Source organism: Festucalex cinctus, chromosome 11 (genome assembly GCF_051991245.1).
Source record: "Festucalex cinctus isolate MCC-2025b chromosome 11, RoL_Fcin_1.0, whole genome shotgun sequence".
NCBI lineage: Eukaryota > Metazoa > Chordata > Actinopteri > Syngnathiformes > Syngnathidae > Festucalex > Festucalex cinctus.
In genome coordinates this window covers 27,482,829-27,510,458 of record NC_135421.1, presented here as the reverse complement: position 1 = coordinate 27,510,458, position 27,630 = coordinate 27,482,829, and the positions used below count along the sequence as shown (strand labels likewise).

Below are 27,630 nucleotides of genomic sequence, written 5' to 3'. Positions count from 1 at the left end.
AGCAGTAGTTCGCATTACTAGGTGAGGCATCGGGCATGAGCTTTCATGTCGGAAAATTTGTGAACACAACAAATGGCTTGTTGGTGTTGTCAGACTGTTTCTGTTATTTATCGTTTGTGTCCGTGTGCAATGTTTTTCTTTATGGTATCGTGCTTCACTCTGCGTTCATCCGTGAGTGATTGTCCAACTGCGGTGAGCAACACTTGGTGGCCTGGATCCCACTTTTTATGTTGTTTTAATTGTAAATGCGGCACATAGAATTCATGTTTCGGTAGTCATACCCTACATTTGTTTGTATTATAACGTTAATTTTGCACACTGTACTCAAAGGGGGTGGTGAAACTCCTAGAGATCATTTTGTAAAGTACAAATAAAAAATAAAAGATTGTAATGTCGGACTAATTAATTAATTTCACAAGCAGTCCTCAGATGAGCAATGCACAATGCACGTTTCGGAAAAAAATGATTGCAGTTCAGCTCCGTAATTTAAGGCTGGTCCACGAAAATCTGCATATAAATGACGGCAATCGTTATATACCGTTATTTTACCGATGCGGCCCACTTGGTAATATATTTTCCTCTATGCGGCCCCTGAGCTAGCATGAGTTTGACACCCCTGTCCTAGAGTGTGAACTCTGATTGAGTGGAGTGGCAGGATGGGTGGAGGCGCATAGCTGTAATATATATTTTTTTTTTTTACAGGAAGTGTAGCGCACAGAAATAATAATTTTATGTCAGACAACATCCACGCTCCACCATATGACCTTTCCCATAACGTGTTGTTTTGACGATAGATGACTCCTTTTGGGGTGAAACATCAACAAATTACGCAGACTTCTGCAGTGGGTCATTTTTTTCGCCTCTCTTTTTTGTTAGATGAAAAAAAATGTCTGAAAGGAAGAAATATGAGCCGAGACAAGATTGCAAAGCCTTCATAGTTGTGGGCCTGGTTGTGAACCAAAAGGGACTCTTAAACACAAGCAGAAGAGAATTGAGCGGTGCGGATGACAAATTAACCTTAGATTAAGATTACTCGCTATTTAGCAAAACAAAAGGAGCACTTCCTTAACTCATTCACTCGCCGCCATTTTCACATTTCGCAGTCCCGTTTGCTGTTTTACTGGATTTTGACTGATTTTGCAAGGCCCACAGAATATTGTGTTCTCTTGCTATAAAAGCATGGAACCTATCAAAAGAAAGATTAAAGTCTCTTCTTTCATCAGAAAAAACAGTATGTTTCTATCTGTTTCCGTTTTGCAGCAATTAGCATTAGAAGAGAGCTAAGTTTCATCAGTTTTCACAAATCTATTTCAAATTGTAAGTAATTTTGCTTTTTTTCTAGATGGCCCTGGTTAATCTCCTTTGCTCTGCTGCCACCTGCTGGCCGTTTGTGTAATAACTACCATTTCTGCAACTGTTCTTTGCAGTTGAAAGGCTGCATCAAAGCCTTCTGTATGCTCTAGCATAAAAAACAACAACAAAAAAACGTATAAATCCGTCTTTGGGACACTTAGAACATTAAGAAAAAAAAATTATTTATACGTTATTGGGAGCAAATGAGTTAAGATGCATGGAGATGAGGACAAAAAACATAATTTCTGAATTCAAAGTGAAAAGAGACAGATTCATTGAAAAGGCTACTTTTTTTTCTGTCCATTTTGTTCACGAGTAAAACCTCCGCCTATGTCTTGAATTTGAAAGGAAAAAAAAATAAATATTTTTCATTAAAGAAGGATTCAGTGAATGCACATACAGGAAACTGTTGGAATTAAATACCACCAACAAGGTGAAGAACCACTGGTCTCGTCACTTTTTACCGGTACGAACAATATGATTTTTCTATATTTTTAAATTCTATTCCACTTTCATTCATATGCCATGCCATGCACTCTCCGCACTTCTTGTTAGATGCCGAATTACATTTCCTTGTCTCAGTACTTGCACTCCATGCAAAGACAATAAAGATAAATCTAATTTAATCTAATCGAATCGAAAATGGAACAGATGGGAAATAATAATTTATCTACAGAAATGCCATGAGAAAAAAAAAAAAAAAAAAAAAAAAAGCAAAAATAAGTATACCAAATCATGATGATTAATGTGGGCATGTCACTCCGTAGTGTTTTGCTTGCCGAACTTTCTGACCTGTCAGTCAGTCACAGGACAGAAAAAAAACGAGGACATCAAGCGACTGAGAGCTCGCTGGCATTGGGAGGACGAATTTGCAATCTTAATGGTTAAAGAAAGCCCCATTGACAATTTAGTAGAAGTTAGATCAGCCAGCCTGGCTTGATGCAGATGCAGATTAGACTGACATGGCAGCACAATGACACTGATTACTGGAACTATCACAACCAAGGGAAATGCTAAAAAAAAAAATAATAGACAGTACGGGATAAATTCATAAAATTTTGTGGAAAAAAAATAGTTTAGTGTTAGTGCTTCTGTGCCTGCTGCTACCAAATTAAAATACAAATTGTATTTTAATCAAATATTTGCCCCAATAAGTAATTATAATTCAAACACATTTTAGTCGACAAAATATGTGAATTAAAGTTTTTGCTGTTCAACTGAAGTCCAGAAAATGTACACCAGTGGTGTCCAAACTACGGCCCGGGGGCCATTTGCAGCCCGCCATCCATTTTTTAGTGGCCAGCGACAAATGCTAAAAATGGCATTTGACTTTCAAATAAAATAAATAAAAACAAAAACGAAAAACCTAAAATTCAAAACTACAATTTCGTTAACGAAATAAAATAAAAACGAAGATGCTTTTTAAAAAAAAAAAGAAAACTGCAACTACATTTTATGTTTACAAGACTAACTAGAAATAAAACTAACTATAATTATAGCAACAATTTTCCTTTGTTTTAGTCTTTGGTAATTAATTTAATGCATGAGCCTTTGGGGATGATTTTAAATGCGATTTTTAGTAGATTTATTTTGATATAAACCAGAATAACAACGTTGCACCCATGGTGTTTTTAAAAAAAATATATTGTGCCCAAGTAATACACATAAAAAAAAAAAAAAAAACAATACTGAAACTAACTAAACTAAAACTAAGCATTTATTAAAGAACTAAAACTAATAAAAAACTAACAGAACCACACTGAAAAATAATTAAAACTAACTAAATTAAAAAAAACAAAACTCAAAACAAAATAAAAACTAAAATGAAAAATTCCAAAACTATAATAACCCTATTGTCATATTAGAAATAAATTGGTTTATATACTGTACCATTTTTATAAATATGCAAAAGGACAAATTATTAATTATTCGTACAATTTTTAGGACTAAACACAATTTTTCCTCATAACATTATGCGGCCCTTGCGTCCTTCTGATTTTCTGTATGTGGCCCTCAAATGAAAACGTTTGGACACCCCTGATGTACACGATGCTCACATTCAAAACATCTCAAGGAGACGAAGAAATATTCTATTTGTGAAATAAGAATGCTAATGCTAAAAGTAAGGCTAACAAGTCTCAGACCTTTTCAACACGATGAGTAAGTCAGTCCTGCTTCAACTGTTGAACCGCTGACGCTCAAGTTAGCGCTGGTGTCCGTCCGCGCTTGTTTTGCCTTAAGGTGATCGCGTAGGCTTGAAGCGCTTGGGAGATAAGCAAAAAGCCTTCCGCCAGGAATCATGCCACCGAGAGGTTCTTTGTCGCTTGGAGTGCAGAAATAGAAAAGTGAGATTAAATGTGTTATTTCTTTTAAATCCCCCCACCCTCTTTTTTTTTTTATATGATTAATTAATCGACATTAACGTACGACAATTGGCTGCGTGTTCCCTTGCATTCCTTCCTTATCACCAACAAGCTAACCACGCTCACGGCCGAGGCAAATTAATATTCTCTCTTTCTATTTTTTTTTCATCGCTATTGCAATTAATCATATTCATGAGGCATGAGACACTGGCGGCCGCCGAATTCACATTCCTATTGAGCTTATTTACAACGGTGGCCGCCAACAAAATCAAAAAGAAAAAAAAAGAAAAATGTGATAATTTAGGATGATATGTTATTACGACATCAACAACAACAACACAGGACGGTTTGAATGGGCTAGCGGGCACGCCGTTTTAAAGCGTGACATCATTCCTATTGAGCTTATTTACAACGGTGGCCGGCAACAAAATCAAAAATAAAAAAAATAAAAAAACGTGATAATTTAGGATGATATGTTATTACGACATCAACAACAACAACACAGGACGGTTTGCATGGGCTAGCGGGCATTCCATTTTAAAGCGTGACATCATTCCTATTGAGCTTATTTACAACGGTGGCCAGCAACAAAACCAAAACTAAAAAAATTTAAAAAAACGTGATAATCTAGGATGATGTGTTATTACGACATCAACAACAACAACAACAACACAGGACGGTTTGCATGGGCTAGCGGGCATTCCATTTTAAAGCGTGACATCATTCCTATTGAGCTTATTTACAACGGTGGCTGCCAACAAAATCAAAAAGGAAAAAAAAAAGTGATAATTTAGGATGATATGTTATTACGACGTCATCAACAACAACAACACAGGACGGTTTACATGGGCTAGCGGGCACGCCGTTTTAAAGCGTGACATCATTCCTATTGAGCTTATTTACAACGGTGGCCGGCAACAAAATCAAAAAGAAAAAAAAAAAAAAAACGTGATAATTTAGGATATGTTATTACGACATCAACAACAACAACACACGACGGTTTGCATGGGCTAGCGGGCACGTCGTTTTAAAGCGTGACATCAGCGGCGGCGAGAGAGACATGAAATAAAATAAAACATAATAAATATAAATGACCCCGGCCCGTCCCCTGTTTTAGGACCACTTTGTTATATGTGTGAAAAGGATGGATGCGTCACTGATGAATTCAGTTCATCAGGGCAGTGCGCGCACCATTTGACCCCTACCAGTGACTTCACACGGGAGCGTTTGGCTCCTGATGATGATCAATCGGGGCGGAGGCGAGAGGCCCCGTCGTCTGCCGCTCTCCTTGGCGGAGGCGCCTGCCAAATCAAGCCGCGTCCTTATGCTATATATGGAAAGAGCAAATTAGAAAGGGAGGGCGAGACGGCGAGGCCAGCGCGAAGGCAAGCGCGGGATAATAAGTTGCATCAATCAGTCTAAATGGCTTGCTTATGTAATTAGCTAACAATGTTTTGTTTCTCCAGTTCCCCGAAGTTATTAGTGGATCACAGTTAACCTTGAAGTAATTGGAGAGGCCTGCGCCGTCGCCGGCCCGCGCCTATCCGTTTGCCACTGACGCGCCAATTCCTCTTCTGTGGGTGGCTTCCCTCCTCTTTCATGTCGCTACAGTATTTAGGAATTAGTTCCTGTCACTTTACTGTACGGCCCCAATGCTAATTGCTGCTGAGATATGTGGGTTAGTCACATCCCACTAGGTGGCATCTCGTCTTCCTCGCTCCCCTTCCTCCCTGGCATTAACATGACTGAGGATTGTCAAAGCTAATAACACGGTGTTGCTGTGGTAACAGGGTGAGATGGTGGGGGTACAAATTACGCCCTCGGTGGAAACGGCATCATCGCGGGCATCGCTGCGGCGACTGCCGTTTTGGAGTTCATGAATCATGTGCAATTACAACATGCTGCGCATTTGCATCTGCTTGGTTTAATTTAGTCCGGCCTTCACTCTGACTCACCCCGTTTCAGAGATGCACACCAGAGTCTCGAACCCCCCCGTGTCTTGCAAGTCAAAATGATGGCAATTTTCGATGATTAAACCACACTTTCTTGGGTACTTATCAAGGAATTGGATTTTGTTGACATTTTATGGCGTTCTTTTTATCAGTCAGTCTGTCCATTCATCTGTAAAGTGATATTTTAAACAATCACTTCATAAAGAGCCATGAACCCTAATCCTAATAACTTGAGAAGGTCTGCTAGTTTAATGCTAACACATGCTAATCACCTTTTTTTTTTTTTTTAACTGATTGAACTCCAACACCCCCCCCCCCAAAAAAAACCAAAACAAAACAAAAAACAAACAAACAAAAAAAACATTAACTCTATATTACAAAGAGGTCATGCTAACAATGTAGCAGCTGTGGCCAGCTAATGTTAGCTTGTTTGGATTGCTATAATGTGTTGCTAGCGATGCTATTTTTACGTAATGTCTGACTATTGGTATCGTGTATTTAATAAACACAAATGACTTGATAACGTCTGCTAGTTTAATGCTAACGCAAATCTTTATCATTAAAAAAAAACCTGTATCAAATGTTTAAATAAATGTTATGCTAACTTTCTATTGCACATAAGACATGCTAACACAATAGCAGCTGTGGCTATCTAACATTAGCTTATTTGGAGCGCTAATGTTATCTTTGTGTTGCTAGCGATGCTATTCTTTTTTTTAACTGAAAAAACCGTAATGTCTGACTATTGGTATCGTGTATTTAATAAACACAAAAAACTTGAGAGCGTCTGCTAGTTTAATGATAACGCAAATCTTTATCATAAAAAAAAAACTTATCAAATATTTGACTAAACGTTATGCTAACCTTCTTTTGCACATATAAGACATGCTAACACAATAGCAGCTGTCTAACATCAGCTTATTTGGAGCGCTAATGTTATCTTTGTGTTGCTAGCGATGCTAATTTGTTAAAACTGTAAAACGTAATCTCTCTCTCAGTGTAAAGTTTTGATCTGTCATTTGTTTGCATTTGAAATCTATTTTAATAAGAATTTAAATCGAATAAATCCGACCAAGCATGACAGTGGTCTAAACAGCAACATTTTACACAACTCTAAATGTGTATTTCACCTGAAATGATGACATTTTTAGGTTACGGTCATCACAGGACTGAAAAGAGTTTTAATGACAGAGCTCTGTGTCGAAAGAAGGCTGCCCGTTCATGGAATTAATGAGCAGAAAAGCTAAATAGAAAAATGAAATAAAGAATTGAAAATAAAAGCCCAATCTGTTCGGGAACATCTTGGAGTGTTTGCCTTGCCGCGACGCCTCGCTCCGTTTTGTCCCATTTTAATTTCACACGCCTCCCTAAAAACTGTTACGTCCTCTTTAATTTTCTGATAGTCTGTCGTCTGTTTGCCACTTTGCTGGATAAATATCTCCACAGAAGTTCATTTCAGTGAATTTGCAGACGGCTGATTGGACCATTGCCGACTGAATCACGTTTTCAGGCAGAGATAAGACAGAAGAAGGAGTGAATGTTCTGAGCTTTGCTGTCACTATGACCAACTTATTATCTTATCGTTGAGTAATTAAACACATGTATGGACTACACAGGTCAATCAGGGCATGTTAAAAATAAAATTCACGGTCGAATGAGTGGTTAGCACGTCCGGCTCCCAGCACTGAGGACGCAAGATCGAGTCCAGGCTTCGGCCTTCCTGGGTGGAGTTTGCATGTTCTCCCCGTACTCCAGTCTCCTCCCACATCCCAAAGACATGCATGACAGGTTAATTGGGCGCTCGGAATTGTCCCTAAGTGTGCATGTGTGTGTGTGAGTGGTTGTTCGTTTCTGTGTGCCCTGTGATTGGCTGGCAACAATTTCAGGGTGTACCATGCCTACAGCTGGGATAGGCTCCAGCACCCCCACGACCCTTGAGAGGAGTAAGCGGTTAAGAAAATGGATGGATATATTTTTTCTATTAATATAAAAGTGACAGTTCTTGTAACAAATTTATGTTTCTGCATATTCTTAATTTTTTTTTAAATTTTTTAAAATTGTACTTTTGTAGTAAGATTTTTTTTTGTAAAAATATAACTTAAAAAAATAATAATAAAGTAACTTTTTCCTCATATTTTTTTTCTATTTTTTTTTTCTATTTTTTTTTTCACAAAAATACAACTTTTGACTTGGAATAATTTTATGTTGATATACTGTTTCATTAAAACATTTAATATTATACTTTCACAACTTTATTTTTCTAACTTTACAACATTGTTCTGGTAGCTTTACTTCTTCTCATAAGATTAACATTCCTTTTCTCTGAAGATTTTGATTTATGAAAAACATATATAATGCAATTATCTGGTGCTGTTCGTCTTACTAAAACAAGTTTACAGCAGAACGTTTGACGTTTTAAAAATGTAACTTTAGTCCAGTAAGATTAGAATTCTTTTTCCTCAGAAAATTACATTCCTCCCATCAACATAATAAAACTCTGTTTGAATTACAAGTTGGTTATTTTAGAATTTCTTATATCAATATTTTTTTCTTCTTTTTTTTTCTCTAATTAAAGCTTTATTTGTATAATTTAATAACTTTTATTTTTGCAAGACTTTTGTTTTTGTTCTCATGACATTACAACAGTTTTCATAATTGTAGAACTTTTTTTTTCCTTGTTCAGATTTTTTTTCTAATTCTATTTTTTTGTTATTTTCCTTACTCATTCGCACCCCACTAAAAATTATCAAAAAAAGTAAAAATAGTGAAACGATGAGCTTGTCTCAATCTACTCACAAATGTATTTACAGTGTCAAATGTGGTCCTGTGTAATTGAACACAAAGCTGATGTACTCAAAGAATTCACGATTGTTCAATAAATGGCAACAGGTTTATCGTTCCTTCTGGCATCTAATGAAAGAGCAGGTAATTGCTCTGCCTATTACGATACACCGCTGGAATAGATAGATCATTAATTGTAATGAATAAATAATCATTTTCATACAAAATGCAGTGGAATTTGATGATTTTCACCTCAAATGATCTCTCACAGCACACCGGTTGCTAATCAATGCTCTACTAAGCAGTTTTCTTTGCATCGTATTATTCCCAAAAAAAAAAAAAGAAAGAAAAAAGTGCTTTGTTTGTTGTTTTCTTGTGGTGGTCAGAGGCCACGCCAGCTTTGCTTACTGGCAGAGCATCACAGGCTGGGGGTCACGTTAGACATGTTGACTCCTTTCTGTCAGAGGATGAAGTTGTAAATTTGAGCTCGCAGGAAATGAAAGGTGTGGCGGCGTGCTGAGAAGCAGACGGCGGAGTGATGTCACCTTGAGTGAGCGCTCCTCTCGTCTAGACTGGCAGCTGATATCGGAGGATAAACTCCATTTTGACCTTGCGTCACAACAAAAACACGGCGGGGGGAAGAGCTTGAAGAAAACAGAGGGTAAGAGCAAAAACAAAAAAATGCATTTCAAATATTATTGCTCCAGTCAGCTGATAACACCTCGCCGATAACTGCACTGCACTTCATTGCGTCTGGGGAATAATGGATGGACCCGTCGCGATATGAGCACTGTTATTAAAAAACGGCCTTAAATGTGTTTTCATTAACATTCAGAAAGTAACATGCACAAATGTGATTGATTCCCAGTTGTTTTGGTGGCCAGCGCAGGAGCATCAGACAACATGACCTCCATTATTTCCACCTTTGAAATTGCATTCACTTTGCTCTCCCCTGCCTACATTCATTTCTCCTGGGAGGAGCTCTTATTTTATTTTTTTCCCACTTTCCATCACTTCTCCATCAGGCAAGTGACTCTCCAACCCAACAGGATGTGGGACAAGAGAAGCACCTCCCACCATGAAAGAAAGTGGCACAAATCATGAGGGGTGTGCCAAAAAATAGATTCATAAAAGAATCAAGATTCTCATTTATGAATCGAATCGAATCGATATTAATATCCAAAAATCGATTTCATTTAAATTAGACATGAAGAAGAAGGGGGAAAAGGCAGTTGTAGCCCACATGCTGTTTTTGTGGAAAAAGGCACTTACAATACAAAATTAATAATTGTTAAAAAAAACTAAAAACATTAATGTCTCTACTTGTAATTTTTTTTCTTGCAAAGCAGCCTGGAGAAGATCATGACAATTTTTTTGCATATCTGTAAATTGAAGCAGAAATCATTTGTCAATCAAATAATTTTGAATCGAAAATCGTTTGAATCGAGAATGGAAAATCGATTCTGAATCGAATCGTAGACCCAAAAAAATCGTAATCGAATCGAATCGTGAGTCAAAGATTCCCAGCCCTACAAATCATATATTTATCTTAATCATTTATGGGTCTTTGGAGGCGCAAAATCATGTTGGCTACCCGCTAAACAGTTTACATGAAAGGCTTTTAACGTTTATATAGCTTTGTGAAGTTTTACGCTGAACTTGTGAACTCACTATTGTTCCTTAGTATGCTTATATTTATTCAAGGAATAAGACGATAATAACGATATGTTTATTATTGCCGTTACTAATATTCGGGTCATTTAGCAGATGATAACCGGTGACCGTCTCTACAATTGGGTGTTTCTGATTTCAAAATCTAAAACCAAATTATGGTGTTACATTCCGTAAACGTCATTAGTAAACAAAAAATTTCCGGCACACGGAATGGGATAAAGTACATTTCTGTAGTTGCGAAAAGGTAAGCATGGATGAAATCACCACCAAAGATTAACATAAACCCAGATGTGTAGACTGAGAGAACGTTAAAGTGTGTACATCCTGTATTTAAAAAGTGCATTTTGCTGAGTGAATCCGGCAGACTGCGCCTTTAATAATAACACGTTAACCATTAAACGTCATTAAAAAGCCAAAGAAAAAGCAAACCACTGTTGAGTTTATGATTTGATGCTAAGACCTCATGCAATATGTTTACATTTCAAATAACACAATCTACGGCGGTGGTTTTGAAGGCTTTCGTGGCATGTTTTGCCCCAAAATGTTGTTAACATTCAGAATTGTGTGTCGGTATTCAAAGGTCCGTTCACATATCCAAGTCCATCTATCCGTTTTCTATCGTGCTCGTCCTCATTAGCCTCATTGCGGGTGAGCTGGAGCTTATTGTAGCTGTCTGTGGACGAGAGCTGAGTCAACTCTGGATCGGTTGCCGGCAAATTGCCAGGAACATATCGAAAAACAACAATCGTTCAAACTCACAATCACACCTATTTACAATCTTCACTGAACCTGGCATGTTTTTAGAATGTAGTCGGATCCAGAGTATGCGGAGAAAAACACACAAGCACGGAGAGGACATGCAACCCGGAAGCTCTCGATTGTGAGGCACAACCACGAGTTCATCGTGCTGCCCCCGTATCAAAGCTATTAAAAACTCTTTGCGAACAATTTTAGATTTGTCGACTAATTACACTGCTCCTTTTTTTTATATCAAATGCGACTGAATCCTCACGAGAGCGGACATAAGACTGTCAAGTTGTATTAAACGCCCACACGGGCACTAAAGCGTGGCATCAGCCTTTTTCTCGTAGCCGAGAGAAGCCGTCGTTCTAAAACGATCTTGCTCTCACAGTCGGAGAACGAGCATCTCCGAGAGGGTCGTCCTTTGAAGACGGACGTTCGCCGCTTGTCATTGTGAGACGGAAAGAATGCAACTTTGCGTGCAGCTTGACTTTGTCCGAGGGAGTCGCTCACTAAATTGCATCCTTCATTTTTTTTTTTTTTTTTTTCCCTTTTCTCCTCCAGCCGTCCACCGACTTCGGGTCAATGACTTTGACAACTTCCAAGTCGATGCCGTGATTGCTTTTGTCTCCTGTTTTGTGTCCCTGCCATCTCATCAATGCGCCCAGAACCCACCGCCCCTTCAGACACACATGCGCCATAGCAACCCCTCACACGCAGCTGATGCTCATGCACCTCCCCTGAAAGTGTCGGGCCTCGATGGGAAGCATGAATCAAAAGCTCATCGGGATGAGATTGTTATGTGCTTATTTATGAACATGTGTTGTGAAAAAAAAAACAAAAGTGGGTGTGAAATGTTAGCAGCACGGTGTTGGTGGAGCTCGGTGACAGGCTGATGAGCGCTAGAGTCTAACAGGCCGGGACATGAGGTCATTACCGAGATGAATAATCAATGAAACTCTCGGAGGGTGAGTCTTCCTTACGGCTGCAGAAACGCCGCGTTTCCAGCTCAGGCCATTTACAATTATATGACTAATTTGCAATAGAGGCGCCAGCTTCTTTAATAAAACCCACTCTGTTGGTAAATAGTATGGATCTGTAGCTGCGCGGGCTTGGTTCCTCCCGCAACGGCTCTTATTTGCAACTTATCTGACAGAAAACAGTGAAAGTTGACTCGGCTCGATTGTAATGTAGCGCGGTGTCAATCCGTCCAGTTTATGTTAACAACCAAAGTGTGGTAATGTGCCGAGTTCAATGTAAAGATTGCCTCTTTCATTTCATTAAGCCAATCAGGCGCAAACAGAAATGTTTCGTCCTTAACGGTGTACCGTGTATATGATTGTAGACTACCGTGATGGACAGTCTGGCTCTTTGGCGATTTGTTCAATGTGTCGGAAAAGGGATGGCGGGGGAGGTAGTAGGATACAGCATGTTGTCACCCCGACTGTGTAAGCAATCTGGCTAGTGGCTACGATGCTAAAAGAGTCTGCTTCTTTGATGTGATGGTCAGTATGTACAGTTTTCGAGCCAACAGATCCTGGCACGAGTCAATCAAGTCAAGTCAAGCTTATTTATATAGACGGTACTCACAAAAGAGTCTGAAAAGGCTTCGCACGCTCGCGGTTGACAAATACTAAGGACATCCCGTGATCGATCCACAATCCAAAATCATCAGGGGAAAAATAAGAAACCTTGAGAATGTGGCAATCCCCTTTCCAAGATGACCAAATTTCAGTATACAGTAAACACAAATCACAAACAAAGGTTGTGGGTTGTCTGTGACAAATTAACGTCAGAAGTAGAATGGGGGTAGATTTGATGCCGTCCGTGGCGTGGTGGGACCCTTGGGACAGGTGACCCCTGTGTGATACAATCTCGAAATGATATCCGGAATGGGGCGCCTGTATCTGATATGGAAAGGTATCTTTCCAAAGTGTGGCAGGGTTTTTACTTTTTTGCCTGGTTTTCCCCATCTCTGCATTTCGGGTTCTATCAGAGGTCACCGGTCTGGAGGGTCCTTCAACATCGCAGATGGCATCACAGATATCCACCCCGCTGCTGCTGGCAATTTGTCACAGTACGAAGGAGGAGGTGTACCCTCAATTTCAAATTCATCTTGGGTCTATTGGCTTGAAAATGCTGGACCACGATACCAAAGATACCTTTCAATGTCTGACACTGGCACCCCATTCCAAACACTTTGGAATTAGCCAAACTCTGGCAGGGTTTTTACTTTCTTGGCCTGGTTTTCCCCATCTCTGCATTACGGTTTCTATCAGAGGTCACCGGTCTAGAGGGTCCTTCCACATCACAGACATGGACCAGGATTTCCCATCTCTGTTGAAATGGATGAGGCACTTTGATGACTGGAATGGGTACCTCTGAGGGTACTGGATCAAGAGCTTCATTTTTTTTGGTCATGTTTATATATGTACACCAAATTTGACCTCTGCATTTGATCCATCACAGCAAACGCATCCTGTTCGTGGCATCCCCTGGAGCAGGGAGATGCTTAAGCGCCTGGTGAGCAGTTCCAAGTATCTGTGTTTTGCTTAAAGACATCGCTGCCGAGCGTCTGAGGTGGGATGACCTTGAACCGAGGTTCCCTCAGCCACTTGGCCACAGCTGTCCATACCAGTGCTCGGGTTGTGTACACAATCTGGTTACCATGGTAAAGAGCTATCGTGTTCTGGCCAGCGGAAAACGTTTCTTCAACCCCAACAGCCCTGATAAAGTTAAAATTCAGAGTACATCTCCAATGGTTCTGTGACAAATTGTCATCAAAGGTTGGACGGCTTTCTGTGATGCTGATCGGTGGTGTGGAAGAGCCCTTGGAAATGACTCCTGTTTGATGGAAACCCGAGTTGGATGATGCACTATGATATTTGGAACGGGGTAGTAGTCACTCCATGTTACCATGGTTATGAGCTGAGCTCTTTGGTGTTGTGGTCGGAGGGAAATTACTGACCCCAGTGAAAATGAAGGAGATGATTCTCTTCTTTAGGGTGACCAGATGCCCCGGTTTTATCGAGACAGTTGAAGTTTAATCCTGCTATTTATTTTTTTCACCTTCATGTTCGCGTTCTGATGGTCTTCCACATCTCATCGCTTTGCAGGCGCCCCATGTTTTCGTCATCCTGGAACTTGAACTACTTCCTGCTTCAGTGTCCTACTAGCTTCACGCTAGGAACGTGAGCTCAACGTTTCGGTGGCGCGTTTCCAACGTTAAACTTTAGAACTGTGAGGTAAACGAACGACAGCCAGCTTTCGACAGCTGCCAGGACCGAGCAAAAACATTTGGATAATATTAAGGGCATTAACTTGATTAGCAGATAGCATTTACCTTTAGCTAAAGTAATAACTAGAGCTGTCAAACGATTACGTTTTTTAATCAGATTAATCACATCTTAGAATTTTGATTAATCACGATTAATCGCTTAATTAAAAAGGCCTTTTATCAACATTTTTTGCCAGACAAATTTAAAGTGCACCTCTTATATGTTAATTTTTTCCGGCATTTAAACGTTAAGAAGAGGACGTTGTCAAAAAATTTTTGATCCACTGCACATGCTCATTCTCCTGTTTTTCTAATCAGTTAATTACTTGCATAATTTAAAGTGGGGGAAAAGAATGACCCCGATAGTTTGAACATGAACAAATATTCTGAATGCCACACGCAAACATTTATTACATGCTTCACTTTAATACATGTTACGTTTATTGTTCAACCACAACCTGTGCTACCTTTAACGTAGCCATCCGCTGTCAAGCTAAAGGATCATCTGCAGTCAAAATTAATCGTGCGATTAATCTGCATTAATACATGATTAATGCGATAATTTTGTGTGATTAATTAATTAGGTAACGCTTTAACTTTGACAGCACTAGTAATAACAAAACCACCAGGGACCAAATCGACGAGCAATTACATTTTTATTATGTAGTTCCTGGCGAGAATTTATTGTATATTTGATTTCCAGTGACATTGTAGTGTGCCGGTTTTTAATTTTGAAAATCTGGTCGCCCTATTTTAGACATCATAATTTACAACTATTTTCTTGATGTATCACTGTCCTGTGTTAAAAGAACAAACCTTATGATTTTCATTAGTAGGTTCTGGTGTTGGGATTATTTGCAGAGATTTTCCTTAGAAACATGTTTTAGTGCACCGTGTGAGCCCTACTGGTTTCAAATGTCACCTGACCACCCATGTTTTCATCAGTGTTCAACCAATTTTAAACCACAATTTTAAACCAATCTTCCGAGAACAATGTGTTATTATTTTGATGGCAGGCCAAGAATCACATTACTTTTCTTTTTTTTTCTTTCTCTGTTTTCATGTACACACACCCTCGCAATTTCCAGCATATTTTCCTGAGCGCTGGTGACGACACACGATCCTTTTTGTTCAATTCGTCTTCTTACACATAGCAAATTCACAAATGTCTTTTTGCTAACCTTGAGCGTGAGATTCTGCGCGTCGTTCCTTGCAACGTTCCCAAGATTGCCTCTCAGCGTCAGCGTCAGCGTCTGATGTGATGTGAATAGCATGTGAACAGTTGAGATGATGCAAGCAGACTGTTGAGCATGTACCTTGGTGTGAATTTGCATAACTCATTTATAGGGTGCCTCCTTAACAGCGAGTGACACTAGTTATGTGCTCAAAAATGTAAATTAGGCTGCGCACTGTTGAATTTTACCAACCCAAAAAAAAACACAACCCAAAAACTAAACACTCTCAGAGATGCCTCTTAAAACAATCACACACAGAAACATCAAAAGTCTTCCGCATATACTCTGGTGAGTGTGAAATTTTGGACTCCGAATTGAAACGTTTGAGAAATGGCGTTTTGACCCTTGAGGATTGGAATTTGCATGCAAATCCACAGCTGGTCGCTAACAAAAATAATTTATTCTACACGTCTCCTGATAACAAGGCTTATGAGATGCATGAGGCCTCTTTTGTTAGACGCACCGTCGGGCCCCGCAGCTCTGCCTGTGGATGTGCTCGAGCGACATGACAAGTGTTCCACCTCTGAGAATGCGGCGAGACAAACGCGGCTGCTGGTGGGACCAGCCAAGGTCTGGCTGGTCCTGCCGTGTCACCAGAAATGTCGCGAGAAAGTACGTCTTCGTCCAATGTGCGATATCCTCCTTCAAACGGGCAGCCAAATATGACATTTAAATAGACGAAACAAATGAGATAAATCGGCTCATTAGCCCCGAAATAAAAGTCTGCAAATAGAATCCCTCATCACGCCCGATTGGAAGCGTGCGGATGATTTCAAGGTTGTTCAACATTGCAGAATTTTAATTTGCTCAACTGAACAAACCCACCCAAAAAAAAAGTGTCTCCCCTCTGCAATCTCAAGCGCAAAGTGAAACGCTATTTATTTCAATTGCGTTGGGAGTGCGGACAACTTGACACACCAGATGGTTTGTTCCACAAAAAGACTTGCAACAAATCCACCAGGGAAAGTGCTGATGGAAACTGTTGGGAAAAGGGGCAAGCAAGTCTTACCTGGAAGGCAATTGGAGGAAAATTCTGTCTGTCACATCCATTATGAGCCAATCCCATCAACAAAGACATTTTCAACTAAAAACAAAGAGGGATGCATTTTTAAAGGTATCTATCTATCTATCTATTAGGGGTGTTTAAAAAAAATCGGTTCGGCAATATATCGCGATATTAAATTGCGCAATTCTCGAATCGATTCAATAGGCGGCTGAATCGATTTTTAAACTTCCATTTTTAATGTAAAAAATGTTCAACAAAACGTCTTACTTCGGGTTAGGGTTCACACCTTAAGCATGGAAGAATGTTATATTAATGGAACATCAAACCTTAATATTTTATTTCAATGCTGTTCAAACATGAAACAGATTACAACCTGATTAAGATTTAAGTTTCAGATAAATAAAGAATACATTTTCACACAAATCTTACGCTGGACAAGTTTACCGATTAGTATTTTCTAAATTTGAAGTAAAAAATAAATAAATAAAAAATTGCAACAATCGACTTAAAATTCGTATCGGAATTAATCGGTATCGAATCGAATCGTGACCTGTGAATCGTGATACGAATCGAATCATCAGTTACTAGGCAATTCAAACCCCTACTATCCATCCATCCATCCATCCATCCATCCATCCATGGATGGATGGATGGATGGATGGATGGATGGATGGATGGATGGATGGATTGGGTGGATGGATGGATGGACGGACGGACGGATGGATTGGGTGGATGGATGGACGGATGGATGGATGGGTGGATGGATGGATGGATGGATGGATTGGGTGGATGGATGGATGGACGGATGGATTGGGTGGATGGATGGACGGATGGATGGATTGGATGGATGGATGGATTGGGTGGATGGATGGATGGACGGACGGACGGACGGACGGACGGATGGATTGGGTGGATGGATGGACGGACGGATGGATTGGATGGATGGATGGATTGGGTGGATGGATGGATGGACGGACGGACGGACGGACGGACGGACGGACGGATTGGGTGGATGGATGGACGGATGGATGGACGGACAGATTGGATGGATGGATGGATGGATGGATGGATGGATTGGGTGGATGGATGGATGGATGGATGGATGGACGGACGGATTGGATGGATGGATGGACGGACGGACGGATGAGTGGATGGATGGATGGATGGATGGATGGATGGATGGACGGATGGATTGGATGGATGGATGGATGGACGGACGGACGGACGGATGGATTGGATGGATGGATGGACGGACGGACGGACGGATTGGATGGATGGATGGATGGATGGATGAGTGGATGGATGGATGGATGGATGGATGGATGGATGGATGGATGGATGGATGGATGGATGGACGGACGGATGGATAGAATTCAGCACACAACTCTGTTTCGGGGTCTCCCGCTGTTTGCAAGCAATCAATCCTGCTTTTTTTTTGGCCCATTTAAAGCAATCCCTCTATCACTTTAATCTCTTTAAAGAACTCTGACTGGTTGTGTACAGTTTGAAGTTGGCCAAGATGGATTTGCAAGATTACATAGCCTCTTTCTGCTCGACCCATCTGACCTCTCAAGGATAGATAGCTCGGGCCGGCTTGGAGAGGCAGAGGGAGCAAAATTGTTCACTTTCTCCCTTTTGCCAGTCAAATTTGAACATTCAAACTCCTGCGCAGAATCTCAATGCATGCAATTCCCTCAGAAAGAGGCGATGCTGTCACCCAGATGAAATGGAGAAATGATTCGGGGACAATCTCATGCATCATACGCTGCATAGAAGTCATGTTTCCAGAGTTCAAAGTATGGTTCTGGCTTGGTTTCCAACTGCAGCGTGTGGACAAGACATGATGTAAGAAATGGTGTGACACTATAGCAGCACGACGGTGCAGAAAATCTTCAGTGAATCAAAAAGGATAAGATGTCTGCCAAAGGTTTACATTCAGAAGCGTTGAAAAAAAAAAAATGCATCTCAGAACTAGGGATGCACGATAATGCTATTTTCAACCCATACCGATAAAGTCATCGTTTGGAAAGTGCCGATGTCGATAACCGATAAGTAAGCCGATAATTGTTTGCAAAATTAACTTGAGTACAATTGAAATCAAACTGGTCGATAATTGCCAATAATTATCGGCGGATTTCTCTATTATCTGGTTATCTGTGTGAAATCAAATAGGTCGATAATTGCCGATAATTATCTGCAAATTTCTTTGTTATCTGGTTTCTCTGTATGCTGTCAAATTGGTCCATAATTGCCGATAATTATCGGCGGATCTCTTTATTATCTGGTTTATCTGTTTGACGTCAAATAGGTCGATAACTGCCGATAATTATCGGCAAATTTCTTTGTTATCTGGTTTATCTATATGAAATCAAAGTGGTCCATAATTGCCGATAATTATCGGCGGATCTCTTTATTATCTGGTTTATCCGTTTGACGTCAAATAGGTCGATAACTGCCGATAATTATCGGCAAATTTCTTTATCTGGTTTATCTGTATGAAATCAAATTGGTCGATAATTATCGGCAAATTTCTTTGTTATCTGGTTTATCTGTATGAAATCAAATTGGTCGATAATTGCCGATAATTTTCTGCAAATTTCTTTATCTGGTTTCTCTGTATGCTGTCAAATTGGTCGATAATTGCCGATAATTATCAGCGGATTTCTCTATTATCTGGTTTATCTGTTTGAAGTCAAATAGGTCGATAATTGCCGACAATTATCGGCCACCGATATTATCGTGCATCCCTACTCAAAACAGTTGTATCTGAAATCCTCCTTCCTCATAGAAATGAATGGAGAAAAATAATTTGAAGCAATATAAAAATATTTGACATCCGAAGGCGAGCAAAATACACAACTGTGCCTCATGTTCTCTCCTTCTTTTTAATTCATTTTGAGGATGTCTAAACTTCCCCTGCCCCCGCCTCCGAAATTACATCGTCAGCAGAGTCGTGACAATTCTCTGTTGACCAATCAACAGGCAGCAGCAGCATGTCTAAGCCTGTTTAGTCTGGTGAGGCATCGTTTTCTCCAATGTTTTTTTGTCAAAAAATAACCAACCACTTTTCAAGTATCCTTTTGTGATCCTCAATAATGGAAAAAAAAAAAAGAAGACTACTGGCATATTACTTGACGGAAATTGGCCGGACACGCCATGTAAAAATGGCCACAAGAGGCTGTGATAGGGCATCAGAGCAATTCAATTGGACACTTGCTGTATGCTTTGAGGCAATGCCATGACATCATTGGGCGAGAAAAAAATAAATAAAAAATTCAATAGTTTCATTCACAGTCGAGAGGTTCTCAGATCAAGCTTTCCTGCAGTGGTGTTTGCATGTAGATGGCTTTTCTCAGGGTGCTGCAGCGTCCTCTCACATTTAAAAAAAAAAAAAAAAAAAAAAAAAAGTTAGGTTCATTAAAGACTCGAAATCGTCCGGAGGAGTGAAAGTGACTGTGAATGGTTGTTTGTCTATATGTGCCCTGCAATTGCTGGCAACCAGCCCAGAACGTACCCCGCCCCTCCACACACACTCGAACCAAAAATGGATGAAAGTAGTAAGAGCACACCCATCCTCATCTCATCACACAATTACGCTAATGTTCTCCTAATCATCCAACTTTATTTTTGTAATTGTCTGAGCTGATATTGGGGTGTTTGTCTACTTTTCAGTGTGGATCTGAAGGTTGCTCATTCTGGCTGGTTGATTTCAGTGTAACGCGAAAAACTCCGTTTGACATGATCAAAAGCTTTGCTGTTATACGCTTGAACGTTGTTGCCGTCTTTCCCGTCTTTGATTGAGGTCAGATCTTAGGAGAATGAAAAAAAAAAAACTGTGAAATGTTTGAAAGTTATTGCCGTCTTTTTTAAACCATTTTCTTTTTCCTAGTTTTCATCACGCGGGTCATCCTTTCATTTATTTGGATATTGAAACTTGTTTTCCAAAAAGTGAAGATTATAAATAATATAATATGCTCAAAAAATTTAATGGAACAAAGTTACTTAACTCATTTGCTCCCAATAACGTGTAAATACGTTTTTTTTAAAACTTTTCTAAGTGTCCCAAAGACGCATTTATACATTTTTTTTGTTTTTCCTATGCGAGAGCATACAGAAGGCTTTGATGCAGCCTCTCAACTGCAAAGAACGGTTGCAGAAATGGTAGTTATGACACAAACGGCCAGCAGGTGGCAGCAGCAGAACAAAGGAAATCAACCAGGACCATCTAGAAAAAAAGCTCAATTACTTACAATTTGAAATAGATTTGTGAAAACTGATGAAACTTAGCTCTCTTCTAATGCTAATTGCTGCAAAGCGGAAACGGATAGAAACATACTTTTTTTTCCTGATGAAAGAAGAGACTTTAATCTTTCTTTTGGTAGGTTCCATTCTTTTATAGCCATAAAACCCAATATTCTGTGGGCCTTGCAAAATCAGTCAAAATCCAGTAAAACAGCCGGGAGCGAACGGGATTGCGAAATGTGAAAATGGCGGCGAGTGAATGAGTTAAGGAGAGTCACAATTGGCAATACAGTGCTATTTTGCATTCTGAATGCGCTGGAATGGATTCATATTATTCCAATTGCTTTTAATCGACAGCAGTTATTTGATATTCTGTACGGGTAAATTGAATTTGAGCTCGGCCATGAAACGAATTAAAAAATAAGAACGCATGTCCAATTCAATTCTTGTAACTTGCGAACTGATGCATCGGTTAGCCGGCCCGCGTCACTCCTCCTTCCTGTCGACAACCATCAGTATTCCACCGTTGACTGTGCTAGCGGCGGTGGTGGGAGCGAACCCCCCCGAATGACAAACAAGTTAATCTCACCTGCAATCAGGCCCCGGCCAAGCGCTAAGCGAATCAAGCGAAAGATGAGTCGAGATGTTAAGTCAACTCCACTTACGACGGCGTCCATTACGACGGCTACGACGTTACGCGCAGCGGGGAATAAACGAGCTTTCCGCCGAAATTCAATTTGTCGTGAAACAAGCGGAGCGTCCCGGCGTTTTTACTGGCAAACAACCCCCGCTATTCATTTGGGGGCGGCGGCCTCATTACCCCGGGTTTTCACCGGATGCGGTGCGGTTGCGGTGTGGTGCGTCTTGACTGCGTGCTCCGGACGGGTCAATTTTTTTGTCAATCCACACCGGCTCCGCACAGCTGCGGTCCGGCAGCTCCGTCGCCGCCCACTTCCCAACGCGTCTCGCGGGACCGCGCGCGCGCGATCATGTGGCATTTCACAACGACAAACATACAGAAAGTCTGCTCAACAGAGAAGCAGAAAGAGAGGTGGACTTCTTTTGATTTAACCTTTTCTTCTTCTTCTGCTATGAGATTCCATGCAGCATCCTTTTTTTGGTTGTCCTTGTAAAGTATATTAACTCATTAGCTCCCAAAAACGTATAAATACGTCATATTTTAAATGTTTTAAGTATCCCAAAGACGTACTTATACGTTTTTGTGCCAGAGCATAGAGAAGGCTTTGATGCAGTCTCTCTACTGCAGAAAATGGTTGAGTGGCAGCAGAGTATAAGAGATCAACCACACCATGTTAAAACAAGCTGATTTCCCCACAGCTCCAAGCAGAATTGTGAAAAACGATGAAACTTAGCTATGTTCTATTGCTAATTGCTGCACAGCGGAAACAGAAAGGAACATACTTTTTTTTCCCCTGATAAAAGAAGAGACTCTAATCTCTCTTTTGGTATGTTACATATTTTTATAGCAATAGAACATAATATTTCGCGGGCCTTGAAAAATCAGTCAAAATGCAGGAAAACACTTAAGTGAAAATGGTTGGGAGTGAATGAGTTAATAACGAGAGTCGGGTCAGTGCGGGTCCACTCTTTATTTCTGTCTTCCGCGTCCGGCTGCCGCTCAGTACGGCAAGCGCGACGGGCACAACAAGCAATCGCGAACATCAAACTCACAATACATTACAGTCCTTATAAAAAGGATGTGCCGTGTCATATATTATTTTGTGGTTTTCCACCTCCAATATAAACCTCTCCTCGTCCATGTTCGCTGGTGTCTAAACCGTGAATGAGCACATGGCCCGGCGACGCCCACGTCACGTTTTGCTGAAAAACTTGCGAAATAGGAGCTGGCGAGTGTTTTATTCTGAAAGGTAAGCGGAAATTTATTTTGAAACTGCCTCGGTCTTCCTGTCCCGCTCGATGTGTTTTGTGCTAGCTTGCCATTTGCCGGAGGCCTACCGCTGCGGCGTCCGGCAAAAATAGAAAATAGGTCTATCCTTGCGGAAGGCTTGCGGCACGCCGCAGGCCTTCCGCAGTCGACACGCAACGCACCCGCAAGCGGTGTAAACTGCACCATTCGAATGAATGGAATCTAATTGCTTGCGTCGCCGGACCGCACCGCAACCGCACCGCAACCGCACCGCAACCGCATCCGGTGTAAACCCGGGGTTAGAGTTCGCTTTTCGACGAGCACAACAGTCAAAGCCTCGCGTTAAGACGTGGTCTCTTTGTTAGGGGTATGAAGCAGAGTTTGGAGTTCAGATCCTATTAAAAAGTTGGCCTGCGTCGGCGCAGACACCGCTGTTGATATCCGCCCTTTCCTGGGGTTTTAACATACACCGAATGATAATTAGCTCCTCTTTCGGCTCTTATCTCTCACCTGCAGAAATGGACATTTTAATGCAGTCTGCACCTCAGCCAGGCGAAGTTGACGCTCCCAAGAGGAGCATGTTGCAGACAATGGAAATGAACTCGGACACAAGACAGGGGGGGGTTGATTTAGATGGCGGCCGACACAGAATTAAATGAAGATCCGGGCCAGACGGGGCTCGCCCTTTGGCCCCGTAGACGGGGCGGACGCGGCCTCCGCTCGCAACGATGCTCGCGAGGAACGTCCGCTGGAGTGGTGGAGGTGAGAAGAAAAAAAAATAATAATGCAAATGTCATATTGTTGTAATGCTGAGAGCTTAACTCATGCACTGCCAATGACAACTATAGACGTCAAAAATCCAAGCAAACAGCCAGTGTTAATTTAAAAAAAAAAAAAAAATAATTTTAAATTTTAATTAAAAAAAAAGAAATTTCAATTTAGTTTTAGTTATAGTCTTCTGACTAAATATAATTAAAGCCTTAGTCATAACTTAGTCACCTGATTGTATTTGAGTTTTAATCCAACTTTAGTCGACAAAAATAAGGAGCAATTTTAGTCGACTAAATTGACTTCTGGAGGTTGAGACCCAGTTTGTGGTCTCAGTAAGACCAAGACCGACCACTATGCACGATGGTAGCACTGAGCAATGAAATTGTTATTATTACTAACAATGGGGATGAATAAATATGAATGAAAACAATGAATAACTATAACTAAAATCAAATTTCTTGTCAAAATTTGCACTGGCTGTTCGCTTGGATTTTTGACGTCTATAGTCGTCATTGGCAGTGAATGAGGTAAATGTCAGTCCATCTTTTCAATGTTGGATACGAGCTTGATATGCGCGTGCGAGGGGGCGGGGGCGGGGGGTATTGATGTTTGATAGCGGAAAAGGCGGGTTATGCTAACGTATGATATTTGAGCAGAGAAACGAAGCATTCGGAATGTCCTCCAGCTGAGAGCATCCTGCCTTGCAAACCTTTTTACTGTCGCGGCTAACAGGACACGCGCAGAATGAAAACACTCAGCGGACACTCCATTAGGTACACCTGCGTGATCGAATCGCATCCAATACGAGAGAAGAAGCCGCCGTCGTTACAAAGATAATGTTGCTCCATTTTTTGAAGTACTTTTTGTGTGAATGCAGAGAGTCAAGCACCTCATTAGTTATTCTGCCACACATTTTTTTTTAGTGCGCAGAACGGCTCTATCGCTCAAGGATTGGAACAAAAATGTGCGTCTCAGATGAGCTATTGCACTTTTCACAGCAAACACTCCCAAAATGTTGCACAGATTTAAAGGTGACATCATGGGTGGACGTGTCATCAGATTTAGTAAAAGCAAAGGTCTAGTCAGATTCTTATGATGATGTCATCCTTTTCACATTTTGGGCAGTATTTCTAGGTGACATGCATGGGTTTATTAGTTGTTTTTTTTTTCTGAAACTTTCTGTCCACAGTTTATGAAAAATCATAAACATATAAACATTAAGTGACGTCAACTACTTTTTTTTTATTTTATTTTTTTTTTTTTTAAATATATCAGTGGTTAGTGCAACATCCAAGTGCAGCGCAACCAGGTCAATGAGTTGTGAAATCAAAAACACCCACTAACTATGGCCAGCAGATGGCAGCGGTAGATGCTCGGGCCCTAACTAGAGCTGCGAATTACAATGAAACATGAGATGGAACGTGTTCAAGACGTGAATCATCAAAGCCTTTGTAACATTAAACCTAATTTGACAGAGCGTCACGAAACAAAAAATATTAGTATCAAAGTCACTGTTGTGGAGAAAATGTATCTTTTCTTTTCAGTTTTCGCTTTGGGGGTTGTTTTTTAATAACGTGTGGCAGTAAAAGAGTTAACTATTCAGTTGTGTTGCTGTACACAGCACTTGTGATTACTTCACTCTCCACAGAATGTGTTTATAAATCAGCAACATCTTAGGAAGAAGTTGTAATATTATAGGAATTTAGTTATAATTTTACCAGAATTTTTTTTTTTTAATTACAAGAGAATTAAAACTTGAGATGAAAATTGAAAAATTCAAATAACTGCTATTCAGTTCCTACATGCCTTGTGATGATTAAGTTGCCAATCAAATCAAACTTTATTTATATAGCACCTTTCATACATTCAAATGCAACTCAAGGTTCTGAATAATTAAAACATCTCTAACACAATAAAAAGAAGTTATGAAAAAAAGTTGCTATGATGCTGTGATTGTAACTAGTGGTCCTGTTCTTTATCTTCTGTATTTTTTGCCTCTTATTTTGTCATATAATCCTTTATTCTGTCATATAGAATTGTGCATGTGCAAGGTTCTGAGTCCATGTTTTCCCATCCAGTGTTTTCTTCAAGGCCATCTAAATGTAACCATGTTTTATATTTTTTGTATATAAACTCTATTTCCCAATTCCTGTGTCTTGTCTGCGTTTGAGTCCTAACTCTGGACTTCACGGTATAATGTTGCCCCTGGTAACATTTTCACTTGCCCTCACAAAATAATTACGGTAATTTTATTATCAGATTATAAGTATAGTTTTTTTTTTTAAATATTCATTGTGTCAAGAACCCTTTTTTGCACATTATGACTTAATTCTCATTTTTAAAAATCTGTCTTTTTTTTTTTCACCTTGTATTTTGACTTGTAAAATAGTGACCTTATTCATGCAATTACAGGCTTTCTTAATGTACAACTACTGTACAACCTTATTCTTGAAATTCTCTGACCTTACACTATATTTTTTTGTGAGGTCTTAATACGCCCTCGTAACTGTGTGCGTATATGCGAGGTCAACCAAGTGTCATCTGGCTGCCATCCAGGTTGCGCATTCTGGCAGCCATTTCAATATAACGTGGAAAATCCTATTTGACATGATCACAAGCTTTATATGTGTACGTCTGAATATTTTAAGCCCTGGTGGAGGGCTTTGAGCGGCAACTATCTTTGATGCAGCTCTTGCATTGGATCACATTGCACGGAAGGAAGTACACCTGCATAAAAATAAAAGATGGAGATTACCTCTGTGATTCTATCTTAAGCAGTGTAAACACATACCAGTTTTTTTTTTTTTTTTAAATATTATAACTTATATTTAAAAAGTATTCAAAAACCAGACAATCATGGGTTTCCACCCCAAACCCAGTTGTAGTACCAACACCGGCCTGTGAGAGGCAGCACATGGCCAGAGGACATCCAGCCTGCTGGAATACCCAAAGAAGAAGAAGTTACTTTTTTTTTCTTCTAAAAAACAACAACAACAAAACAATGTAACACGCTAGGTTAACAATTAGTTTACAGTATATGCTTTTTTTTTCCAACTCATATTTAGGATTTCCCAACCTAAATATCGAACACGTTTAACATTTACTATTGTCGTTCCTAACCATATTCTCAGCAGATCTGGGTGGGTGGGGGGGGGGGGGGGGGGGGGGATAAAAAAATAAAATAAAAAATCACAGTCTCCACACAACATGATAATCACTTTTACACCAGTGATAACCAACCAATGTTCCTTGACATATTGAGTGTGCTACAGGAAATGTAATTATTAACTTATTACAAATAATGCATCTGATGGCAGAAGTTACAATGAACATGTGTCGTCACCTGTTGCCATTCATAACAACACAATAATATCTAAAGATTTCGAGGTAAATCTGTGAAGAAATCGCCACAAGATTATCATAATCGGAATGTACTGTTTACACTTGATATGACATTTTTGTTTTGGTTGTGTGCCATGAGATTTTCATAATGCAAAATATTAGAGGTGGGCACTTCCATACGTCTTTCTGTTGGCCCCAACGATGACGGATGCCCACATTATCGGCGAGCGCTTTAGGACACAAAACCTAGAATGAAATACACAGACTGAGCACCAGCTGAAGCAGATTTTCGTGCGTCGATCTGGGTCAGTAGCCTATCGACGATCCTTTCTCAGTCCGCGTATTTTTTTTCGAGACTTCAGGTCATAAAGCGCTCGCCGAAAATGCGGGCATCCGTCAACGACGGGGCACGGGCACGCAAAGGGGGAATTCAGAGTGAAAGGTGCGCCAAAGAGTGCGCACCTCTTGGCACCTCCAGTAAGCAAACTGCCATCTCTCCAACAACTAGTTGCCATTTTAAAATATCTTCAAAAGCATATATATATATATTTTTTTGTACTTCTGCTCAAGCAGCAAGCGTGAGTAGTAGGGCTGCACGATATTGGAAAAACATGCGATATGCGATATACTTGCTGAATATAGCGATATCGATATTATTGCGATATTTAACATGTACCTAAAGAAATTTCATTTTTATTACCTAATGAAATAAAAACATTTTTTCACGTGGCAAAATAAGCAACCTTAATGTAATCTTAGTTCATTAATTGCAATTATGTCTTGATAATTTTCAACTATTGAATGAACATTTTAGTTAGCATCTGACTGGTCAAATTCATATAAAACGCATAAAATTCCATATAAAACTTATATCGCCTTTGCGATCTGCATATTGCAAGGGCCAATATCGCGATATCGATATTTTTTCGATATATTGTGCAGCCCTAGTGAGTAGCCTACTTTTCAAGTGAGTACACTACCCACTGCGCAAAGAAAACGTCTTTT

At 40.1% G+C, this 27,630-nt stretch overlaps 1 long non-coding RNA gene across 1 annotated transcript in view; it reads right to left on the bottom strand.

Moving 5' to 3' along the window:
• Positions 1-8,599: 8,599 nt before the first annotated feature.
• Positions 8,600-27,630, bottom strand: part of LOC144030858 (uncharacterized) — a 100,952-nt gene continuing 81,921 nt past the window's right edge. The window contains exons 4-5 of the long non-coding RNA XR_013287376.1: positions 8,995-9,093; positions 8,600-8,906 (exon numbers count right to left, since the gene is read on the bottom strand). This is a non-coding gene — a long non-coding RNA (uncharacterized LOC144030858). The remainder of the gene's footprint in view (positions 8,907-8,994; positions 9,094-27,630) is intronic.